The sequence below is a fragment of the Protomyctophum bolini genome (assembly GCF_963924005.1).
Source record: "Protomyctophum bolini genome assembly, chromosome: 22".
NCBI classification, from domain to species: Eukaryota; Metazoa; Chordata; class Actinopteri; order Myctophiformes; family Myctophidae; genus Protomyctophum; species Protomyctophum bolini.
In genome coordinates this window covers 26,581,764-26,595,100 of record NC_137883.1, presented here as the reverse complement: position 1 = coordinate 26,595,100, position 13,337 = coordinate 26,581,764, and the positions used below count along the sequence as shown (strand labels likewise).

At 43.2% G+C, this 13,337-nt stretch overlaps 1 protein-coding gene across 1 annotated transcript in view; it reads left to right on the top strand.

The window, feature by feature from the left end:
• Nucleotides 1-13,337, top strand: part of ntng2b (netrin g2b) — a gene marked incomplete at both ends in the record, with an annotated part of 68,953 nt that overhangs the window by 25,859 nt on the left and 29,757 nt on the right. The gene's annotated exons all lie outside the window — the stretch shown is intronic.

Sequence of the window (13,337 nt, the reverse complement as noted above, 5' to 3'; positions counted from 1 at the left end):
GTGCCTGCATGTGACAGACGCCTACCTGCTTCAACATAAACCTCTATTCTCTCTCTCTCTCTCTCTCTCTAACAAACATATAGGACCACACATGCATGTATCAATGCATGCACACACGCTCCATAATTTACTTATGAAGTGTCTCTAGTATATACAGTACATAAACAGTAATACACACTATAATGTAGACACTAGACAGTATTACAGACTACAGTACAAGTGCTATAGTCGTATAGACACACTATACTATACTCTCTATTATACTATAGAGTCTAGTGTGTAATTAGGGACCCAATGCAGCCAGTCAGCAACTCTGACTCATGACTGAGCACTATACTGTACGTACAGACAGTAACTACACTGTAAAAAAAAAAGCTCATTTAGCGCAGAGTGTACAAATATAACCAAATGGGCCCTGAAGGGTCCATTTGGTTACATGTACAAAATTGGGTGAATGAGCACTGAGGATTTTTCTGTGTACAAACTGTAAAATGTAAGATTTTTACTGCGTGTGTAGGCATGTTATACCCATTTACTGTGTCCCATGTGTATACTTTACTCAGGTACGCTCAAGTGTGCATGCGCGTGCACGCACGCAGACGCACATGCGCACACCCGCACGCAGTCTCTCTCTCTCTCTGCTCCTCCTCCTTTACCTCCTGTCTTGTGTTTTTTTTCTCCTCTTCATTCCTGTCTCTCTCTCTCTCTCTCTCTCGCTCCTTTCAAAGTGATTGTTCAGACAGTCCGTGTGCACAAACAGACTGCAGAGAAACACATTGTTTCAGTCAACACATACAACCTTTATATAACTAATCATCCCAATACACACAGACACACACAGACAGACAGACAGAACAAAGACGGTCAAGGTCATTCCGGTATTCTGAATAATTGTGCCCGTCTTGTGACTCGACACTTTGCTCCTTCTCTAGCTAAAAGTATGTCATGATACGTATAGCCCCTCACGTCACGTAACGCTGTGTGCGTGCGTGCGTGCAGTGTTCAAGAGAATGGGAGGTTTGCTTCAAACACAGAGCCTGTCAGGAAGCTCCCCTTAGAAGTGTTTTCCCATTTAGATGACTTCTGCTAGATGTCCAAAGAGAGAAACGGTAAACAACAGACAGACAGACAGACAGACAGACAGACAGACAGACACCGTCGATAGATATTGCTTTTAGAATCGTTTGTGACTCTGTTCGGACTTACAGTAACAGACAATTCATGCATCGAGACTGCAGTGAGATAGTCACTCACGGTCATGTTGATACGTGTGAAGAGAGACTAGACCGTTTTTTTATGAATGGGCTCACTGTCATTCCTAGTAGTCACCATATCACTGGAGGGGAGGTCATTTATAGATTACCTTCTTAACCCAGGAGACAGAGAGAGAGAGAGAGAGAGAGAGAGAGAGAGAGAGAGAAAGAGAGAGACAGAGAGAGAGGGAGAGAGAGGAAATAGGGGGGGGGGGGTGAAAATCAGTCAGGTGGAGAGAGGGATGGTTTGAACACAGACACACACACGCACGCGCACGCAGTCACGCACGCACCCCGCCTCCGGGAGACTGCATGCACTCCAGGAAAATCGATCCTCTCCCTTCAGAGAAAGAAATTTATGAAGCTGGAACATAAACGCAGTCATGTCCAATTAGCTGCTCTGAATTTATGAGGCGAGCGAGGGGGGAGGAAGTGGGAGGCGACGCGGTGATAAAGACTTCAGCGAGAAGCCAATAAGGCGTAGCTTGCTGATCAATGATAGAGCGCCGGCGCGGCGCGGCGCCCGCTCCTCCTGATTGGCTGAATTGCTGCACAGCGGCTGTAGTGTGTGTGTGTGTGTGTGTGTGTGAGATGCCGCTATGCTGTGTAGGCCAGTGTTTCCCAAAAGTGGGGTCCGGGGACCACCAGGGGTCCTTCCTTGATGGAGTCTAAATGATAGTTTGGAACCAAATGGACCCTTAGGAGTCTGTAACTCATTTGGTTCCATTTGTACACTCTCAAAGAGTTAAATTAATTATGCGCTATATTACCATATACCATTTGCCATTTACCAATTTGTATAAACTCTTTGAATGAGTCCCGCGTCTGCTCAGGGTTTGAATGGAAACAGTTTCCTCCTCTCTCTCTCTCTCTCTCTCTCTCTCTCTCTCTCTCTCTCTCTCAAGGAAGCGGTGATGCACATCCCCCAAAAGATGCTTTCTCTGCTATCGCTCCAGCGAGTACTGTACTTGTGAAGCTGGCTTGTTTATTACACGCATGGCAGAAGTGTTTGAAGGTGTTGTTGGCGTGAAGGGAGACCAGTGGTGTAGTAACTATAAAGTACATTTTTACTTAGGTATACCGTATGCTAAATACACCTTTGAGGTATTTGTACTTTACTCGAGTATGTCATATTTTCAGTACTTTTACCTCTACCCCACTAGAGGCAAATATTGTTGTACTTAAGTACAACATGCGAGTACTTTTCCCAGCACTGCGAGTTGCATCATGCGCATCGTAGTAGACACCGGAGGAGCAGCGCATGCCTCTTCTTCTTCTTCTCAGTGACGGCTGATGGAACAGGAGAGAACAGGAGAGGACGGTCTCCAGCTGGGCCGGTGTGTGGAGTCTGCATTGATGCAGACTGTCATCGCAGGTTAGAGAGCGTGTCAATGCAGGCAGGCCCGGATTAACAATGGAACTTAGTGGAGCTTTAGCTCCATGGGGTCCTCAGCTTGCAGCCCTGTCTATACGAGACTATTTCAAATAGGTACAGCTGTTGCTTCTGTCTAAAAAAGTGTAACGCAACACAGGAACCCCCCTCGCTTAGTGTTTTTGGTTGTCCAACAGTTTCTTAACCACTCGGTGGGAGGATCAACTCAAACATAGCACAAGGGGCCCAAACCCTTATAACTGCGGCAATAGTGCTACATGGCGGTGCACTGAACGCATGCGCGCGCGTTCATTCACGGGACGCAAAGAGTGTTGTTCTGTGCGTGGGGCCTTCTGATTTGGTGTAGATCCAGGGCCCTCGCAGGGGTTGATCCGGCACTGCATGCATTGACTCAATGCGGGCCTCTTCCTCCCAAGGGGCAAGACCGCGGATTGGAGGTTAAACACCTATAAGCCCTGTATAATTAATCGGAACACGAATGGCAAAACTAAAATCTATCTCACCGCAGTGCGACACGACGTGAGCTTGCAAATCTGCCATTTCTTCTGTCAACTTATTTTTGGAGGCGCGCTAGCCCCTCCTATATGCACAGCTTTGTGTGTGTGTGTGTGTGTGTGTGTGTGTGTGTGTGTGTGTGTGTAGGTGTATGTGTGTGTGTGTATACCACAGAATGCGATGATTTGATTGGCTGAGCACGGAATGTGTGATTTTTAATATATAAATATATACAGAATATTTTGAAACGTTTGACATTTCTCGTAAATGTTTGCCTCTAGGCCCATGCTATACTCTATGCATTGGCATGCTCATAATGGGACGACAGGTTGAAAGTGGTTGTAATAAAATCCTAATTCATACTTTGGCGTGCGACACGATGCGTGGTGGGGCTTTCTCCTTCTGCTTTTTCGTTTGTTTGAACATCCGTTTATTTTTGGCAACTGACACAGTCGCGTGACAACGTATAAATTGTGCTTTAAGGGTGAATCGGGGAACCAGAGAGAGGGTAAAGGAAATGATTTGGCAGTACAGATGGAAGTAATGGGGGATTCAGCAGTCACCGTGGATAAAAAAGGCAGAGTGAAAGGGAGAAATATGGTGGGAGGGGGAACACAAAACATAAAGTGAAAGAGCGGGAGTGATGGTAGGGTCCCTGGAGAGGGAGGAGAGGAATCGGCGTTGACTACAGTAAAGAGACAGATAGATAAAGTCCCATTAACTGCTGCTTCCAGCTGCTTCCTCAGTCTTTGCCACCGCATGACTTCGCCTTGATGTTTGTTTATCTTTCTTCTTATTTATTCCCCTAATTGCTGCATCTCTCCGCTGTCTCAAACAGCCATTTCTCCTATCATTAAAACACAATGTCTCTCCGAGACCGACTGCAGGAGCAACGGACAAAGTGAGACACTCGGTGAAATGACTCCTGCACAAGATGGGAAAGATATACAGACGCGCTGACAATTATTACGTCTATTAGATAAACTAACGGATAGTTTGCGAGATGCAAGCGGACAAGCGCTGCATGCATGTAGCAATGCAGGTAGTACAAATGACATTACAAGTAATCAAGTTATAGTAACTAGACTAATGCGACATTTGTACGGTCTAAATATCCTATATTATGCCAATATAATCTAATGCTATGTCAGCCGACTGACTGATAAACGGAAGTACAGTATTGATCCTCGTCGGGCCTGCAGAGCTATTAATGGACAGGGGAATGCATTTTGAATCACTTATTCTCCCCTTTCTCATTCCATCCTCCTCCTTTACCTCCTCCTCTTGTGTTTCTTCTCTCTCTCTCTCTCTCTCTCTCTCTCTCTCTCTCTGTGTGTGAGTGAATGGTTACTGTATGTGATGGATCCATCTGTCCTGTCTTGAGAGCTGGGTACTGCCACTTTGATGAGTTTGCAGTGAAGGCACACATCTTGCACATTAACATACGATTGTGCCCATGTATTATTTGTGTGCGGAGGGACTGCGGAGAGGTACAGGGAGACATCCCAGTGATAGCTGTCATCCAAGGGAGAGAGGGGAGAGAGAGGGGAGAGAGAGAGAGAGAGAGAGAGAGAGAGAGAGAGAGAGATAGAGGGAGCACTTGAAAAGTCACAATCATTCATGTGGAAGGAGTACAAGGTTAGAGGTACGCTGGTGTTTCTCTTCTGTACCATGTGGCAGGATTGAGTCATGAAAGCAGGTCAAGGGGATGTTGGGTGTCCGCAAAGAGACTTTTCTTTACTCTTGCTCACCTGTAAAACTGCACAGTAAAAGCCTCTGTGTTGAAACTGCTAAGCTTGTATGTCCTGGACCTATATATACCCAGGAGTCAAACCCTCAAATCTATATTTCCCAATGGAACCGCTTCTCTCTCTCTCTCTCTCTCTCTCTCTCTCCCCACCCCCCCCTATCAACACCCTGGATTGGTTAAAATAACCTTGCCTTCGTTCACAGTATAAATTACCACAAATAATTGTGTGACATAATTACTGTCTAACATGAAGAATATAACAATTAATTATTCAGTGGGTCTCTGTCCATTTATTTACTTACTTTCGTACGATTACAAAAACTGTGTGTGTGTGTGTGTGTGTGTGTGTGTGTGTGTGTGTGTGTGTGTGTGTGTGTGTGTGTGTGTGTGTGTGTGTGTGTGTGTGTGTGTGTGTGTGTGTGTGTGTGTGTGTGTGCGTGCGCGCGCGCGCGCGCGCATGTGTTTGATATCAGCCCCTGGGCCTTAGGGATGTTTTCATGCAAATCAGTGTAAAAGCACCACATTTGGCCCAGATGGAGCTCAGGGCATGCTCTAATGATTTAGTGAGATGGCAATCCCCAGGGTCACCATGGCGACCAAATCAAATATGGCCACCATGCACCCGAAAAAGGTTTTGTTATGTGACGTTTGAAAACCAGTTGAGCTACAAATGCTACAAACTTATTTGACATTAAGCGCTAGCCCCTCCTATATGCACCCTAAAGAGATCTAATAAGATCTTAAAGAACCCCCTCAATACCCCGGACCACAGGTTGAAAACCACTATACTAGAGGATCAACCGTTTCTGTGACAGTCTGTCGGTGTGTGTGTGTGTGTGTGTGTGTGTGTGTGTGTGTGTCACGCACAAACACACAAACACTGGCGCTCAAGCGAGCAGCCCCAACACAGTCTATCGTGCACACGCTAGCTTAATTTACTTCCTGTTAGTCTGGCTGTCCCCCACTGGTCCATTGACCAATCAGAGCGGAGGTGTGCATATCAGATGCATGTCTTTGGTGGCGTTCATTGGAGTGAGTGCTGGACTGAAAGTGAAAACTATAGATTTTGGCTCTTTTAGATATACCGTTATATATAGAGTGCAGAAATGGATACATTTCAAAAACACAAACCAACAAAATCAAAAGATTTTTGCGGGCAGATCTGCTATTTTGGACGAAGAGATTTGGTGGCGTACACGGAAAAAAGTATACAGTTGCAACTCCATTTCACAAACACTAGTGAACACTAGGTTTAAGTGGTTAAAGGTTTCATGAAGCCAGGCTTTCTTGGGCACCCCTTTTACCCTTGCCAGGAAAAAAACTACACAAAAAAAACAACTACAAATTGAGGACACTGTGACGCGGCTGTTGACCCGGAAGACGCTGTTTCTGTAGGTCGATCTAGCATGAAACTATCATGAAAGATGCTAATCTGCTAGCCGGAGCCTTGCGCTATTTAAAAAAAAATTTAACTCCTAATATCGTACCTCACCTCACATCACCTCAATTGCGCCTCAATTCGGAGATAAATGTTGCTAAAGATCGCAGCCATTACGGAACTCTATGGAGTGCCTCGGCGCTATGCAACGCATTGACGGTTTCGCATCCAAGTAAAAGTTCAGCTTTTTTGGGAGCAATGTCACGGTCCCTTTAATAATTGTAGATCCCACGCGTGGGCATGTTTCTACATTTTAGGTGTGATTTACAGAAGTTGAGGAGAAGGGATGAAACACTACTCTGACGCTTCCTATGCTGTCAGTCACTCAGCGGCGCCGCCGTCAGTCACCTGCCGCCTCGCACTCTGCTCCTCTGATCTGCTGTCCGTCAATGCTCTCACACACACAGCGTCTTCCGCCACAATAGAGAGATGTTCAATTACCCAGTTAGTGGTGTGTGTGTGTGTGTGTGTGTGTGTGTGTGTGTGTGTGGGTGTGTGTGTGTGTGTGTGTGTGGTAATCTGGTGTCCTTCAGAAAGCATCTCCACTCCAGACAGTGTCGTCTGTAGATGGATCCTCTCTGGGTATATATACGGCATCCTGTCAACCAGCTCAGGTGTTCAGGGGGAGAGAGAGAGAGAGAGAGCACGGGCTCACAAACAATGCATTGCAATGAGACAGACAGTGGTGGTAAAAGTAGTGTTTTTACTTATGTAAACGTATCCATACTGCAATGTAGAACTACTCTGCTACAAGTAAAACTCCAGAAATCTAAATGTACTTTAAAAGTACAGAAGTGCAGAATGTCCCATTTCGTGTTTTCAAGTGTATAAAAATCTTTGGAAAATGGCAGATCTATACAAGTAGATCGGCTATTTCACTAATTTGGGTATAATATTATTATATATATATTTCTTTGCCATGGACGAGTTGAATCCAATTATGCACTGATTGCCATGGACGATAAGATAAGTTTTTATTTATTTATCCATATTTAGAAAATTCCTCTAATCTGGTGTGCAGGTGATGTAATGATGCACATTACATGCATAATATAATTACATTTTCTTTCTTTTATTTTTAATGGGCTAATTGGCAACGAAAGCCAAAACTGGTGACCACCAGGTGGCGCTGAAATAGTTAAATAAACACAACTTATGTAATCACATCGCAAAACATCGTGAGCTTTTAGATTGACAACTTCTTTTTCCCATTCGCCGGGACGAAGTATATAGAACTTTTAATCACCAAAACTATAAAGGAGATTTTGTGACAGCCCATGTGACAGAGATGAGGAGAGAGAGAGAGAGAGAGAGAGAGAGAGAGAGGAAGAGAAGATGAGTGTGAAGAGGAAGATTGAGGTAGTCGTTTTGCGGGGCGTACACGGCCATTCTTTGAATATTTAATGCAATGATGGATGCTCACTCCAGTGGAACAAACTGGATTGGAATCCAGTCGCTCATCTGGAAAAGGCTTGGAATTTAAAGTCATAGATGGCGAATGTCCCTAAGATCCTCATTTACTTTTCATCAAAACTTGACCTTCTGTCCACCTGGGTCCTGCCCAACGCTGCTAATACGCATACACATGCAAGCACACACAAACGTACACACGCACGTATACACTTGCACGCACGCGGGTACAGGCTTTTGTTCCGACATACTATTGGTCCGACTGTCATTAGAACGACAACCTGACCAAACCCCTAATCTAACACAAGCACGGTGCAACGCATGTTCGGGAGCGACGGGTGATTTCCGCACGTCGGACCTTTGGTGTGTCGGATCTGCGATGCACACGTCACGCATGTTAATTGTGTGATTTTGCTCTTTACCTTTGCATTACATGCATTTTCCTCATGTCTTAACTCCTAACTTTAACTTGACCCTTAATTCTAACACAAAAGTAATATATATATATAAAATAAACTGGCAAAATGCTATTATAACGTCCCACAACCTGAACCTACTATCCTACTATAGCACACACACACACACACACACACACACACACACACACACACACACACACACACACACACACACCCCTCAGCGGCATACAGTAAACAACAGACAGATGACCCCTAAACGTCTTCTACTGTACACAGGAGTTGGAACACAGGAGGACATTGTGGTTGTGCTTCTTCCTGCGCTGAAATCTTAGCTCTAATAATCCATATGCTGCCGTCCTCAGAGGACCCCTGGCCCTGCACGGCGGTGTTGTTTTCTCCTGGTCAACAACAGAGAAAAGTGCACTCGCCGTTTAGCAGTGGTGGTGGAAAGAGTACTCCAATGTTCTACTTAACCCATTTACTGTAGGCCTGACCTCAAAATTAAAAAGTATATATTCTAAATCCTCCAGTTCTCTGAAATAAATATTTTCACGATTTTTCAAAAATAGCAGATCTACAAGCTCATAGTGCGCCTCCGAATGGCGCGCTATGAGCTTGTAGATCTGTTATTTTTCAATAGCTAATTATAACATAATGTTTAAAACACCAAAAGGGGTCTCAGCCCAAAATGGGTTAAGTAAAAAGTGTTACTAGTGCAATGTAGAACTATACTCCGTTACAAGTAAAAGTCCGGAATTCAAAATGTACAAAAGTATCGACGTCAAAATGTACTTAGAGTACCAAAAGTAATTAAGTACTCATATTGCAGAGTTTGAAAAGTGTACAAAATTGTTTGAAAATAGCGGATCTACAAGCTCACAATACAGTATATCCTGAATAACAGAATAAAAGTTGCCTGGAATTGTCTGAGGGGAAAGTTTAAACAACCTCTAGAAGGCAACATTTCATTATGCTTTGGGATTTTTTTTACTTAAGCTGTATGAAATACTTGAAATACCACTCTCGTGGTGGGAGTTCTTCCCTGGTTTTGGTCTATATTAAGTAGTTTCGGTCATTTCGTGCGGGGCTTCACATTAAAACTAAATAATTTCACAAAACATGCATCACTTGTATTGTTAACCTATTTCTACAATATTTGTGTCCATTGACCAAAATAGTTCCATGTGAGGGGTCAAAGTTGAACGAAAGTTGAACTGAAAATCACTGAATGTTCAAAGTTCAGGTTATGTGGGTGTAATTGAGGTCATAAAACCTAAAAGAAAAAAGAAAAATAAATTAATCTTATGATTAATTATTACAGATGTACTAGCTCACAACACAAGTGACACCGCCTCACGAGAGTGTGTTTTACTAAAGCATATGTCGTTACGCCATCGGATTTGGCTGCTGCAGTCTGAACAGGGCCGTATAGGACGGTGCTACAAAGTACAAACAGCCCTACACTAAGTCAGATGGATCTGTGAAAGCTGTGCTAAGTCTCCAGTTACCTTCATCTTCTGTGCTCCTTTCAGAACCTCTGGTTTTTGGGGACTCTAAAGTAAAAAAAAAAAGCCTATAATATGGGGTCCTCTGCTTTGGTCAAAAACCTCCCAAAGCCTCAGCCACGAGAGTCAGCTAGATTGGCTCCAGTAGAAATATTAGATTAGATGAATAAAAAAAAATAAGAATAATGTACTCACATTTCTAAAATGTGTCACAATATTAGCCACTTTAGCTTTATTTTATCCTTAAAAAAAAGGGAAAAGACACGATACAGTAGACTTTGCTTTTAATGACGTGCTCAAAATATAGGAACTGCAGGTTTAATTTGGTTAATAGGTAAGCCTAGGGGTACATTACAAAGTATACTGTATATAGCGCTTAAGTGGTAAAGAAAATGTCCTCACTCCTGTCTTTTTTAACAAATCGAACCCTGACAGTATATATTGTGAGTTTTACAATTCAAAGCATTTCAGATTCATATTATTGTTGAAGCTGTCAGAGTCTTTCTCAAAGAAGTTCACATAGCGTGTCATTTTAGGATTTTTGAGATGCCATGAGTTCATGGTGAGTAGTTTAAGCTTTTCCCGTATTTTGGTTGCTTCTCCTTCGTTTATGAAAGTGATTCATAAAGTGCCAGCAGCTGCTTCACCACTTAGACCTTATAACTTCAACGGAGCCTCCGAAACTGCCTCTGCTCTGACGTGACTTGAATGTGGATGCATAGTACAGTACATCAACAGCCACATACAGTACATCAACAGCCATTGCTGCTGAATGGGTAGAGAAAGCCTTCTGGGAATCAGAAAGTCCCCAGTTCACCCTCAAGCCTCTGTGCTTAGGCTACCTATACTTATACCGACCCTGTCTGTGCGTCCAACTATCCCTGAGCAAGACACTTAAACCCATATAGTCCCTGTCTGTATGTCCAACTATCCCTGAGCAAGACACTTAAACCCATATAGTCCCTGTCTGTGCGTCCAACTATCCCTGGGCAAGACACTTAAACCCATATAGTCCCTGTCTGCTATAGCACCCACTGCTCATTATAGTTAGGATTGGTAAATGCAGAGGTAAAAATGCACATAATGTATGCACGCACGCAGCCACGCACACACACGTTGTGTGATTTTGTACTTTGGCTTTGATTTCATGCTTTTCCTAATTTCTTAACGCCTATACTTCTCACGCCCTCACTGCTGTAGCCTATTGATATTAAGCTTGACTTTAAACTTGACATTGAACCTCGTCTCTAACCAAGAACCTGTTCATTTCAAAAGTGATAACTTTCCACAAGTTTCTATCCTTCTGAGAAGCTTTAAATGTTCAAAATGAAGAATATCCCAGTGTTCGAAACGTTGAATTAGTAAACCAGTGTTGCGGACTCTATTTCTTTCTCTTGCACCGCCATTTGTCCAGAACCTGAGCTACAGAGTGGATGTGCATGCTCTATTAGCTTTGTTAAAATGTGTCATCAAACATAGAACTACTGTACTTCCGTCCACTGTCTGCCTGTATGTTCTCACAATGAGATATCAGTCCAACTTGTTTAACTTGTCTCGACATCTGTCAGATGTAGAGGGGGAAACCTTTTTTACCAAGGTAAAAACTAAAAAGCTTGTGCACCACTGCTCTACCTCATACTATAAGCCAGTGGTCCTTGAGGGGGTTCCAGGTGGTCCCCCAGCTAAATGATGGAGAGTAACTAAATGGACCATTATAGATCTTGAACAATGAGTCTCAAGGGTTAACTCATTGTTAAAACATCTGCATTGCTTAATTTACAAGAAGTCTACAGAATTAGAGAATGATACGTGGCTTACGGAGTTAGTTCAGTCAGATATACTGGAGCGGGTTCATGCTATGCTCAAGGGACATTAATGTATTCGAGGGGTTAATATGCTGCATTACTATGTGGGTGTATATACAGTGTTTGCAAGACCCACACGTCATATGCTGATGTGGCAGTCAGCTGACCAATTGGGCTGGGTATTTAAGCTCACCTATAGACCTGCCTTCCTCTGCATATGGTTCCTGGTTGTTGTTATGTTGTTTGCTCCCACCACCACCCCAGCACCGGTGGGCTTCTGTTCCCCATGGGGATTGTTATTGTATATCTATCTCCCTGCTCTTAATGTTTAATGATGGTGTTTAATTATGCCAAGCAGGGAGAAAATTGCAGCAGAGCCGAACGCCAAGATAGTATATTATATGCACACTTGTATTCTGATTCTATTATAAATATTGGTTAAATCTATTCGTGAGTTATCTGAGTGAAATGTAAAATATTTTAAAGTCTACACAATAAAATAGTGAAAAGGGTTGAAAACCACTGCTATAAGCTATAGCATGTAATGTGAGTGCTCATATCATGACGTGAAGTTTCAATTTGACACATGCCTTGTGTCACATTCACCTGCCTATTACATATACCGGTGGATCAATGGAGCTATTTATATTGTCAATTTATTGCTCAATCTTCCGTCAATATGACGCACAACGTTTGTTAACGAGTTCCTTTTCTCCAATTGTCCCAGTGGGATTTACTTAAATAAATGATGTTCTTATTGTCACTTCTGGAAGACGATTCGCTAGCATAGGCAACATATTTTTTGCTGAGCTGATGCTTGGCTTGTGTAACTTTGTCCTGCAGGGCTTGATTATTTAGACTGAGCTGTGAAAATGTTTTTAGTTGTAAGCTCTTTTCTTTTGGTTCACCTGCATTCTCTCTCACCGGTCTGCGCTGTTTCGCCTACTTCAGGTGTTCCTCATTAGTCATGTTATCAGGACCCAGGAGTAAAGTAAGGTATTACTCTAACCAAAACAGTAATATTATACCATAGTACTTTGTAAAATAAATAAATATTAAAAAATAAATATATATAGCATATACCGGTATGTGACCATTTCTGACCAAGGCTAAGTCATTGAGACACACACACACACACGCACGCACGCACACGCACACACACACACACACACACACACACACACACACACACACACACACACACACACACACACACACACACACACACACAGCCTCTTGCTCTGTCCTGTCCTGTTCACATGTGGCCACGTCGACCCTGCATGGCATTATAGCACATTCTTATCAGTTACACTATAGTCTCCTCCTGTCCCCAATTACAATCATTCCAACTGTGCCTGTACCGTTTCTGCTGCGCACCGGGACACAGCTATGCATACGTTTAACATACATTCAGTTTCCTCGGGTGGAAATCCTGAAAAATACAAGCCGATCGGCACATAAGGACGTGGCCGTGCTGCTGTACACATGATGAAAGGTCCTATATGTGCCTATACTGCATAGTACCTATTCCACTGACATGTCTATACTGCATAGTACCTATTCCACTGACATATCTATACTGCATAGTACCTATTCCACTGACATGTCTATACTGCATAGTACCTATTCCACTGACATGTCTATACTGCATAGTACCTATTCCACTGACATATCTATACTGCATAGTACCTATTCCACTGACATGTCTATACTGCATAGTACCTATTCCACTGACATATGAAAGGTCCTATATGTGCCTATACTGCATAATACCTATTCCACTGACATATGCCGTTGCACACCTGGAAATCTCAATCTCACAACACACAAGCACATTACGACAAAGTGTTCAACTTCTTTCTTAACCCA